This window comes from Alligator mississippiensis, chromosome 5 (assembly GCF_030867095.1).
Source record: "Alligator mississippiensis isolate rAllMis1 chromosome 5, rAllMis1, whole genome shotgun sequence".
NCBI classification, from domain to species: domain Eukaryota; kingdom Metazoa; phylum Chordata; order Crocodylia; family Alligatoridae; genus Alligator; species Alligator mississippiensis.
In genome coordinates this window covers 6,290,430-6,302,984 of record NC_081828.1, presented here as the reverse complement: position 1 = coordinate 6,302,984, position 12,555 = coordinate 6,290,430, and the positions used below count along the sequence as shown (strand labels likewise).

The 12,555-nt window shown below is 44.3% G+C and overlaps 1 protein-coding gene across 1 annotated transcript in view; it reads left to right on the top strand.

Annotated features, from left to right (window-relative positions):
* The window catches only part of LOC102572691 (BEN domain-containing protein 5), a 1,452,508-nt gene that overhangs the window by 1,197,811 nt on the left and 242,142 nt on the right, over positions 1 to 12,555 (top strand). The gene's annotated exons all lie outside the window — the stretch shown is intronic.

Sequence of the window (12,555 nt, the reverse complement as noted above, 5' to 3'; positions counted from 1 at the left end):
TGGAAGAGCCCCTGAGAAATGTATTATACTGTATTAAATTTTGCTTACAATGCAAGACTAACTAACACTTACTGAAGCCGTGGTACCATCAGCCGTGATCTAATTAGGTATTGTATTGCTAAGCAAAATAAGGCCTGGCAATTTGGTGGATGGGAGACTTCTATGGAGAAACGGAGGTGTTGCAGGATGTTCCTCGTTGATTGATCGGTTCTTTATTTTCATTTGTGTTTCTCAGCTCTCCCCTGCAATTGTCTGCTTGCTGCTAATCGCCAACTCTATGGGCAATAATATGATGAGACTGTAATGGATGTTAAGAATTCTCCAGGGGAAGATGGTCACTTTTATTTTCTATGCTAAGGCTTCTTCCATCGCTGCTTCTGAATCTAACTGAAAGTTATTTAGGAAAGGCAGAGATGAGCAGAGTAGGTGCTTGAAGATATATTTCTTTCATAATGACATTTTGAAACATTTGCTGCTACCATTGGGGTGCCTGTCAATGATTGTACCACCAGTGGTCTTAACGCCCTGAGCTGGTTCCAGAACCCATCCTACATGGCTCCTAGCTTCAGCAGAGGCAATATATTTAGAAAGCCCCAGTTAGTCTTAAGTAACCTTTTTTCTCCACATAAATATACCTGCCGTATAGATTTTCTTGCAGGATTATTATTATTATATATTATATATAGCTATTGAGGTGTGTGATGCTTCCCAGAAAGACATCTGGCCCGTAATTTGTGTGCCGGGTCTTATGAAAGGACATTATAGTCCCGTTCATAATTGCCGAGCTGATAGCACATTATCATTTTAGCCTTTCATGATATGCAGAATTTTCAACTCTCCTGAACCAAAAGGACTTTTAAAGAGATGGCCAGAAAAAGCATTAGATTTGTTTGAAATTTTTCACTTTATTTACAAACGGCCTAATGTATCTAATAATGTAAAAATGAGCATAAAAAGCAAAAAAACCCCTGCTTATTATCTTGAGAAGAACATTAAAAGCTGGATAAGGGGCCTGCTTTGTAGTTAACTAGAGCTGAGTGAATAATTTATAACAAACCATTTATTTCCTGCCCATCGAAAATTCGCAGGCAGATCGCAATTTATTTGCTGGAATTTATTGGATAGATTAAAAAAAAAAAAAGTCTTTTCCAAGGATCAATCACCGGTATTTGACCTTTTAACTCTTATGCTCCTCCTTGCTTGTGCAGGGGAGTCCTCCTGGTCCTTTTTGGCCCTCTGGTTGGATTTGCGCACACATGATTCCAGAGTGAAGTTTTTTGCATGCGACCCTACGATGCAGATATCTTCCAGCAGTGGAAATCCTACCTCCTGTACAGGCAGGGTCTGCTGTTCTCCCTGCAGCAGGGGCAGTTCTCAGTCACTTGGTATTTCCCCTTTCCATTATCTCCCTCACTCTTCAAGTGACAGCTAGTGACTATTTCCTTGGCTCATTGAGGGTTCACATTTGTAGCTACGCAAGCTAGGATAATGAAATGGGTAATTGAATCTCATGCCTCCGGTTGCAAATAGATCTCCTGCCTGTGCTAGGGAGATTTTTGCCCCCCCAGTACAAAGCAGTGTGCAATTGGGAAAGTGCATTATGGGATGTCTTTGCTGTCCTTTGAAATGTCAGACCTGGTGGGCACCCTTAAAACTCAGCTTATATCAACAGTTCCCCATGCTGTGGGAAGTGAAATCGCCTTAGTCCCCTATGCTTATGATAGGAAATAATGGGACATTTATATGCAAACTTATGCTAGCAGCTGGCTTACTTCTTCACAGCAGTCTAGAAGCTGGATATCGGACCAGCTTGACCTAGGGTCTGTTCAAGAGTAACACTCCCTTTGTTCCAAGTGCTCTTATTCTGAGATTCAGGACTAGAAGCCAAAACAGCAGCAGTAATGCCAGGGATTGTCTGTTATTTGCAAACTATTTCTAATTCACAAGGGGATGAAGAAATGCGCTGTGGCTCCTCAAGAGGCTTTCCAGTGTGAAATGCTCATAACCACCAACAAGTCAGTTTAATATCGCAGCTCAAAAACATTAGTGCTTGGGGCACAGACGATCTAGTGGGATGGTTATTAATATGCCTTGTACCTTCAGTTTCTTCTGAAAGAAATGTTCCTGGAAGTGAACTTCAATGAATACTGATACACAGGCCTCTGAAACGGGGCGTTAAATTAAATGTGCTCAAGTATTCATGGTGGGAGTGTTGCAAAGCCACCCAATCAGAGCACAGTAACATTGTCACATGGTCTGGCTGATTAGCCAGGCATTTGAGAACCAGTTTCGAATCTGCTGTAACAAGGAATTTGGCTGAAATAATCTGGGGGGAAACATCTGCTTGTAACACTAGTGCAAAAACCTTTACTAGAAACCATATTAACAGGTACAATTATTATAATATTATATAGAATTATTGTATAATGATAATTTTTTATCATATATAATTGGAATTATAAGTATAGTATACACTTATAATGATTTTATCACATATACATATTCTAATATTATCTAGCATTATACACTTGTATGTAATTTTATCACATATACATATTCTAATATTATCTAGTATTATACATCTCTCTCTTATTTTATTATATATACATATTCTAACATTATATATGGTTATGCGCTTGCCTAAACAAAATGCTGATGAAACCATCTCCTGTGACCTTTATTTACTGGTGACGAGTCTGACTAACTTAGAAAGAGTTGAAAGATTCACCTTTTTTATAGCATCTCCCTAGTTATGGGTTCCTTTAAGCATTTCCTTATCTGCAGAGCAAAGGAAAGGCTGAGAAATTAAGAGTTCTGCTATTTTTAGTGGGGAATAGGAAAGGGGACAGATTAAAAAAAAATGCCACAGTTATGTGATTACGGAGAGGCAGAGACGAGAGAGAGTTGACCCCACTCCCCATCAGATGCGCACAGTTCATCCATCCCTAATACGAGGCCAGGTTCTGGGCAGATTGGGTGGATTACTTAAAATGAGAATAGTAGCTGCTCTTTGCCAGCAGGATCCAAATATTCGTGGGATGGCGAAACTGCTGTGTTAAAGCGTTGCTCCTTTCAGTGGAAGCACACACTCCTTTTTGCATTAATGCTGCCCTTCCTTGTTCTTTTACCTCTAGTGTATCGGCTAAGACGACGAATTTTCAGCTTATTGCAGTTTATGGATTATGAAGGCCCAGGGAGGTAGACTAGATTGTCTTGGACAAGGTCTTAAAACCGTGGTGTGGTGGTTAAGACAGCCCCAGAGATCTGCTTTGGACTTGTGCCAAGGGCTGCCCCTGGGTCAATCGAGCTGTGAGCAGGATCCATTCAGGCTGGACAGTCTAAGGTAGCCGGATGTGATGCCACATCGCTCCCTTGTGTGCTGTTGGGTTTGGGAGCCGGCGGGTCTTAACTGCACTTGCCCAATGGGTTGTTCGACTCAGGAAAACCTTTGAGTTTGACTCTTCATTGCTATAATGTTAAGTGTGACCCTTCTATAGTGGCGGGCATGTTAGTAACTTAAATTTCACAGCATGAAACTTTACATCAGCGATTCGCAACCTGGGTTCTGGGCACCAGCAGATATTTTGAAGGAGATAAGTGAGGTGTTAGGAGATAAATAGGTAAAGTAAAATGATAAGCATAGGCTAAGGCATGTCGTTGCCTGGACAATCTCCGAGCCCCCTCTGCAAGCACCGTCATCTATCAATTAGTATTTGAAATCGGGTGGCACTCAATTCACAGAAGTTATGGAGGGGGGCCTTGAGTCCAGAAAGGTGGAGAACCGCTGTCTTATATTGACATATTTAAAATGGCAGGCCCATAAAGTGAAACGCTTTTTTTAGGAAGGGATTTTTGTAGAAGCTCGAATATAGCAGATTTCTATGTGGATAGAAGGTGGCAGATGTAAATAAATTTGAGTGAACTACCCACTTTTTTTTATAATCATCCTCCATGAAGCTCACCCTCCCTTCCTTCATGGGTTGAATTGGGGGTCAGTTCTGTGAAGCTAAAGAAAAGCAGAATCTAGAGGGACTTTTAAAAATTTTTTTTTCCTGAACCCTCTCCCTCTTTTTCAGTGGTTTAGCATTATTATAACTGAATATGTTACAATACCCAGGGAGGTAGTTAGACCCAGGAAATACAACCGAGTGCTCTTGATTTAAAAGTCGTGCATCCTGGGGCTTGGCCTGAACTTTCCTTTACCAAGAGCTTGTTCTAAAGTCGGCACTGTGCCGCTGAATGTCAAAATATGTCCCTGCAGGCGAGACCACTGCACCACACCATCTTCAGCTTAGATTAGTTCCAATTTGTTAGCCTCGCCTCCCTGAGATGAGACCCCCAAGATGGCCTGGAAAAGAGTGTGTTTCTTCATCTGGGCAGCTCTTCAGTGAAGCATCCTCGAGATGCAATGACAAGGCAGCAGAAAATACGCCAAGTGTTCCCTCTCCAGGCTTTGTAGTCTGTGAGTCAGCAGCAAGCAGATGCTGCTCCCCGTTCCGCAGCATTGCAGTGTTTCCTTCGCTTGATTTGCTCTGACAGTGACACAAATCGGCAAGTACAATATCTGTGTTAATTAGAACATGAAAAACTGCCATGTCAAAACCCTGGAATACACTTATGGCTCAATCATAAGACTGACGTTGGTTTGCAAGGTTGGGGAACGAAGGGATGCAGGGATGCTCCTTTTCCCTTTCCGGGCCAGGTACAACACTTTTTAGTGGGTGCCATCTCTGCTGCTCTCTGATATGCATCACTGGGTAGATCAAAGAGGAGCCCCATCCCCTGTCCTCACGGAGATGCAGAGAGCACAGTACAGTACGCGCTCCCAGACTCCACACAACGGACATCAGAAGTGCCAAAGGGGGACAAACCGATGGTCCGCCTCCCCCATTATCCTGTCTCTGCCAATGGATGCTTAGAGGGAGAGCGTAGGAAGAGGTTGGTATCCACCACCCATTGGTTTAGAGATGATACATCTACCATACCGTTTCATGGCTATAAATTCATCTACCATCCATGAATTCGTGTAATCCCTTGCTGAACTTGGTTGTGCTATTTGCCTCTACCAGCTCCTGTGCTAATAAGTTCCACAAGTTAACTATGTGCTGCATAAAATAGTAAACAAATTCTGTTCAGGAGTAGCGGAGGCAATTTTTAAAAATGGATTTGCACCAAAAAAGTAGATTTTGGATGGTAACAAAGATCTTGCTTGCCTGGAGGGACTGGAGCAGGCTTTAATCTGGGAAAATGCAAAAACCCACTGTTGAGCAATGACAAGAAATTGGAAACTTGCTGCAGCTTTAGGTAAGGTGTCTGGAGGAAAAAAAGAGCGCACGGAGGGAAATCTTCTGTGCATGGAGGGAAATTTTTTGTGGAACTAAGGGCCACATTACATGAGACAAGTTAAATGCATGTCAAATGTAAGCACCTGCACATTGAAACAGGATAACCTAAGTGTGCTCAGATCGCATTGTATCATGGCAAAGTTATGTGTTTTCCAGCGAGGAGTATCTCCAAGTTGTATTAAATAACACATGATGAGCTAATGTCAGACTGCTCCATGGAGATAATGTGATAAATTGCAGTCCCGTGGCTGGGACCTACAATCCTCTGATCGTAGATCCCAGCCCCAGGACTGTAGGAATCTTGAATGGGCTTTGGTATGGTCCCAAGGCTAAGATGGAAAAAAATCAGCTGATTTTCGCTCTCACCTTAGGACCCGCATAAGTGTTTCCAACCGGGGCTGCTGTGGTCCGTGGTCTGAAGCTGACAATCAGCTAACTTTTGGTCCAAGCCCTAGGACCACACCAGAGTCTCCAACTGGCTCTGGTGTAGAGCATCGGCTGGATCCAGTATTTGAAAGAAAACAAGCACAGTTCAGAGTTGTGCATGCTATGAGATTGTATTTACCATTCCTGAGAGACCGTACTTACCATTACCGTGTAACTGCTCAGAACACGTCCTGACTTTAACATGTTCTAGCTTTGATACATGCTAAGAGTCATGTGTGATAAGGCCTTAAGGCACTTTTGTTTCTTTCCTCTTGTTCTTTTTATCTCCTCTCTGTATGATCCTGTAGGGAGTGATTAGGCGACTGTGGTATTGATGCCTACACAGTCAAATGGGTGGCAAATTGGCTGGAGGGCCGCACCCAGAGAGTGCTGATGGATGGGTCATTTTCGACCTGAAGACATGTGGGCAGTGGGGTCCCCCAGGGCTTGGTCTTCGGGCCTGCACTGTTTAACATCTTCATCAGCAACTTGGACAAGGGGGTGAAAAGCACCCTGTTCAAATTCGCAGATGACACTAAAATGTGGCAAGAAGTGGGCATGGTAGAGGAGAGGGACAGGCTGCAACTAGATCTGGACAGGTTACAGGGGTGGGCAGATGAGAACAGGATGGGTTCAACACTGACAAATGCAAAGTGCTGCACCTGGGGAGGAAGAACCAGCAGCAGACCTACAGGCTGGGGAACTCCTTCTCATCAGTGCAGAGGCAGAAAAGGATCTTGGAGTCATTATTGATGCCAAAATGAACATGGGCCGACAGTGTGGGGACGCAGTCAGGAAAGCCAACTGCACCTTGTCATGCATCCACAGATGCATCTCGAGCAGGTCCAAGGAGGTGATCCTCCCCCTTTATGCAGCACTGGTCAGGCCGCAGTTGGAGTACTGCGGCCAGTTCTGGGCGCCACACTTCAGGAGGGATGTGGACAGCATGGAGAGGGTCCAGAGGAGGGCCACCCGCATGATCAGGGGGCAGCAGGGCAGGTCCTATAAGGAGAGGTGACGGGACCTGAACCTGTTCAGCCTCCACAAGAGAAGGCTGAGAGGGGATCTGGTGACCATCTATAAACCGGCCAAGAGGGACCAGCAGGCAATGGGAGAGTCCCTGTTCCCCCGAGCATTACCAGGAGTAACGAGGAATAACAGCCATAAGTTAACTGAAAGCAGATTCAGGCTAGACATCAGGAGGTGCTACTTCACTGTCAGGGCAGCTAGGAGCTGGAACCAACTTCCAAGGGAAGTAGTGCTGGCTCCTACCCTGGGGGTCTTCAAAAGGAGGCTGGATAATCACCTTGCCGGGGTCATTTGACCCCAGCATCCCTTCCTGCCCATGGCAGGGGGTTGGACTTGATGATCTGCTTAGGTCCTTTCCAACCCTACCTACTATGAAACTATTTCTCCTTTGCACAGTTGCAAAGGTACTGAATCCCAATGAGAGTATGTGGTTCTTGGGGAAGCTCCAGCCCATCATTTAAAAAATAATTTCTTATGGCATCAACTGTCCTTTTCACCATTCACCCAAGTAGCCACTGGTGCTGTGTGAGAGATTTTGGGTTGGCAGGTCAATGCCAACCCTCTCAGCCAAATGCATGTACAGAGTACTTTTGTTCATAGCCCTTCAACCATCTGATGAGCAGCCAGTTTTGGGGGGTTTTTTGTGATCCTCAAATGAAAAGAAGGTTTTTTGGAGGGTTTTGAAAGGACAGTGATGAAGGAGCTTTGCAGCTCTGCAGTGAGGGCTCCTCTCTGAACTAGGAAAGGGCTTGTTTGAAAAATTAAAAAAATAGGTTGGCATCACAAGCTGGGCAGAGGCAGGAGTTAACTAGTTCAAGTTGATCAAAGGTTGGGAGGGAGAAGCCACAAAGGCCTGGGAAAAAGGAGGCAAGTAGCCTGTTTGATGTGATAGAGAAGGCGAGCGTGGAGATGCAAAGAAAGGGGCAGGGAAAATGGTCATATTAGAAGCATTCTAGGGGGAGATGAGAATAACAGGACTGTAGGGTTAAGACCAAAGAAAAGAGGGTTGTAACATAGGCTCATACATGAATTTTAGCTGTGTGGATGGATAGGAAAGTCCCCCTGGATCTTTGTTATATAGAAAGAGCCTATGAGGCTTAACATACATGAGACCTGATGGCTAAAGAGGAGTCCACGTTGATGATGACACATAGGACCTGAATGAAAAGCAGAACGTTGATATGGTCTACATACAGCTATTAAGGAGAGACATAGAAAAATGTTTTTTTGCTTGGTTGTTTTTAAGGGAATAAACCAGACTACTTCTAGGGTGCATCCGGATGAGCACAGTCCTGCATCATGCAACACGTTTGCAACGCTACATACTGCACAATCCAGAGCTCTCTGCACTGCAAGGGCATGCTGCCCGAGCATGCATTGCTCTTTTTTTTGTTTTGTTTTTTTTTGTTTTTTTGACCCCTGGATATCCAAAGTGCGTGTGGCACAGGTGCTTTCTGGGGATAAGAACTGGTGGTGCAAGGTGCGCCACTGCTACTTGTCCCCCAGGAACCAAATGTCCTGTACATCTGGACATGCCCCCAGAGTCCTCCGAAACCAGGATGCTTTTAAATATTACATTTATACCTCCACCCCTATTTTCCTTTTACTTATCCACCTGTTCAGGTGTAAATGTGGTGGGGTTCTGTATTGCAGCACTAAAGTAGGAGCGTTCTTTGTGTTTGCCTTTAATCCGTATCAATTACTCTCCTAAGCAGGAAGTGATGGGTTCAGATGTTAGAATGCGGTGCTGGGAATTTGTGGTTCTAGCCCCGGTTTCTTCACCGACTTGTCATTCAACCCTTCTGCATCCCTTGCCTCCCTGTAAAATGAGTATAATGCTGATCTACCTTAATGAGTATATTAAGAGGCTTGAGTTATTAATACTTATGAAACACTCTCCTAGATCTATGGTAGATGGCACTGTTTAAGAGCAAAGCACTACCATTACTGTGATAAGGTCAAGCTCATTAAAAGCCTAAGTACCTATATTTAAACTTGAAGCCACATTTGTAGAGTTTGCATCTGGAGGCTGATCTAGGCTCATCAAAGTAGAGCATCTCCTTCCATTTTTTTTGTAAGGATAATCATAAGATGCTTCAGGAGACAGGCTAATTATGGAGCAGACATTGTAACTTAGGACAGTTCCAACACAGGGGTATGTTACTTGATGGTATTGCTTTCTGGGTGTTTTAGTTTTATGAACAGCAAGACAAAAATGACTGGTGATGCCGAAGGCTAGGTACAGAAGTTGCACATAAACTGGTTTAAGGAATCAGAAACTCATCTAAACCTGTAACAGAACAGAACCTCAGTGCATATAAGCCAGTTTCAAAATGGCTGAAACTGGTTTAAGATAAACCTGGTTGAATGTAGTATCAGACTTCTAATTTGGGTCAAACCGGTTTATGAAACTTCTGTCCCAGACTTCTTCCAGGTTCAAGTGAAATGACAGTCCCCCAGCATCCCAACATGCTTTGCAGCCCTGGTCTGTGCTGTGCTGTCTGCTCCAGAGAGCAGGGCTGGCCCCACCCATCTGTTCTCTAGCTGGAGCAATGAGGGGTGGCAGACAAGGGTGGGGTGGGGAAGCCCAGTCAAGGATGCAGCCCAGTCTGTTGGGGGGGGGGGGGGAACTGCCCTCCCTCAGGCAAACCCCCGCTGGGATCTGGGGCCAGGGATTGGGGTTAAACACTCCTTCCCCTGCTGAAATGTAATTTACTGCTGGATGAGACTGTGGACCATAAATCCCAGAGGCACCTGGAAGCAGGAAGAGGAAGTGATGAGCAAATCTGGAGAGTCCTGCTGTTGTGATTTTGGACTGTAAATCCCAGAGACTTTAGGGGCAGCAGGAAGGGGAAGCAAACATACAACCCATGCTGACTATGTGTCAGACAGCTGTGCTTTAGCATCCCCTGGTTTCCGATTTGAGCCACTGCAGGCATGTAGCTGCGTTTCTTGAATCAAAGTTAAATGTCTGTTCACTTTTGTTTCAGTTTAATCTCTGCAGTTTAGACTGACCTGCAAAGATTGAATCAGTTCAGCCTCAGGCTTTTTGACTGTCTGTACTTAGCCTGGGAGACTCCTATTGTCTTTTTCCCACTGTGAGACTTAGCTACTTAAATGCATATTGCTTTCTGTGTAATACCCCACTCATTCTTTCCCCTTAGTTTGCTAGAGGCAAAAAAGATTTCCCTCTCCTTCGTTTCATGTATGCGTAATTCATAATTGCACTGAATTGAAAAACAGGGTATCCATCTTGGAATGACGAGATGAAGCTCTCGATGAAGTTTATTTTTCCTAATTAGGCATTTGTCATTGTGTATTCTATATAACCACGTATAAGTAAACAATCATAGACCTTTGAATAAATTTATTGGTTTTATTTATGTTCGTGGGCATAAAAAAATCTATAATTACCAGGTACAGCCTCAGTATAACCGGTATTTAATGACAATTACTTTTTGTTACCATAGAAATGAGTCCAAAGTAGTTACCTATAATTTCTCATTCACAAACCTCACACATGTTGTATTGCAGTATTACCATAGTAATTGCCTATTAGTCATCATAAAATAAGCAGTTACCCAAAAGATAACAGGATACTGTGAAATTTCTCATTGTCTGCAAAACTTACAGCATTTGCTGTTCCTCATTTCCCAAAAGTAGGATTTTTCTGCAAGTTGAGAGAAGAAGGTTGGTGGGACAGAGAGGATTTTGCTGAGCAACTGTTGATCTGTTGAAACGCACAGAATCTTGGAGAGATGAAGATGTCCACATTCAAAATAGCTCATTACTCCATCCTTTCCCCATCCAGTTTAATTGTAAACGGACAAAGAAATGGTGCTTTTGTTATCCTGCAACATAATATGGATCTCTGAGTCCGAGATATGGCACGTGCGCAAGGGCTGTGTGAAGCTTTGGTCCCTGACTCAATTTGGCAGAGATTTGACCCAGTTCGGTGGCCAAATCTCTGAATTGAATCAGGAGACCCTTTAATCTCTCTGAATCAAGTTGCTACCCTCTGAATTAATTTGGAGAGATTTGGAAAGTTTTGGCGATTTGGATATAGACACAGCTTTAAACATTTTTTCTACATGCCTCTAGGTACCAGGTGGCTTATGAATGCTGCGATGGTGGGGCAGATGGTGAATCCCACAATAGCACGGGGGGCTCCCCAGCGCACTTGGCAGCAGACCTGGAAGTGGACCAGAAGCACTTCCGATCTACTTCTGTGTCCACCGTGGAGTGCACTGGGGGCCCCCCTCTGGCTCAACAACTGGTGCCTCCTGGGTCTGGGGGGGCACTTGGGGTTCCCACACAGCTGATTGCTGAGCCAGGCGGAGGTGTGTAGGGGGCCCCCCGCGTGCTCAGCAGTGGACCTGGACATGGTCTAGGAGTACTTAGGGTCCATGTCCGGGTTCACCGCTGAGCACGTGGTGGGCCTTCCTGCACTCCTGTGGGACACTCCATCCACTCCAGCATCACAACGTTCACAAGCTGTACCTGGTACCTTGAGGTATATAGAGAAAACATTTAAAGCTGTGTCTATGGCCAAATTCTCTGAATCAGCATCTAATATTCAGATTCAGACTTGGCCGAATCAAATCGGGGACAGTGATCTGAATCAATTAATTGAATCACTGTCCCTGATTTGGGCTGTATCCAAATGTGAATTGAATATGGCCCATTTTGCACACCCCTAAAGTGCACTGGCTTAGCTTGCACCTGTTTTGCACAAACCTATAAGTTGTAATGAATAGTTGTGCAAATATCTGGGGGTAACTGCACTCAAAGGTAACGTTTTACTGGCTTGCCATGAGGCAGCAGAAGTTTAGGTTATAACTTGCTTTCTTTGATCAAACAGCTAAACCAGGGTGAGCTGTAGACATACAACACCTACATTGATCTTTTGTCTCATAACAGCCCCTCATAACATCTTACTCCTAGTTCACAGCCCTCCTCTACCCCTCCAAGGAGGCTATTTATCAGAAGAAAGCATGGAGGCTTTCCTTTGATATCAGCATGCATCTGCCTCTTTCTTAGACCTGAGGAAGGGCATGTGATGCCTGAACGATTGTCCAATGGCTCTTTTAGCTATACAGCTGGCCCCAAAAGTTATCATAAAAAATCATTGCCCCTCATACATTTTCTGGACCATCAGAGCTACATCGACACTCTAACTACTTAAACTGGTATAACTTACCTTGGAAAATTATTACTGGTATAAATTAAACTGGTATAATTTACTTACAGTTGTACTCCTGCTGTTTCTGGGTGTGGTTGTATACCAAAGGGAAGTGAGTTGTACCTGTATAAGGCTGCCTGTCTTCTGTCTGCTCCTCACTTACACTACTGTAGCTGCTATTACACGGTGCAAAAATGTTGTATGTTCCATCACTCTGTCAGTACCTTTTGCTGTCATTCAGCACAATTTTTTTGTGTGTGACCTTTTAGTCCTGGTGGGTCCAATGACTAGGATGTGGGCCTGGGACTTGGATGACCAGAGTTTGAGTGACTCTGCCAGTTGGCTCATCATGTGACCCTGGCAAGGCTCTTGTTTTCTTTGGGCCTTCATTGTCCTGTCATCCTTTGTCAGTACAAACTATGAGCTATTCAAGGCACGTTTCCTGTGTGTCTTAGCAAAATGGAGCCCCAGTCTCAGTCTGGATTTGTTGCACCGATAGAGTGCAAATAATAATTGCAGTAACCAGGGCTCATGTGACTGCTGGACCATTTTGCTGACCTGCTTTTAATAGCT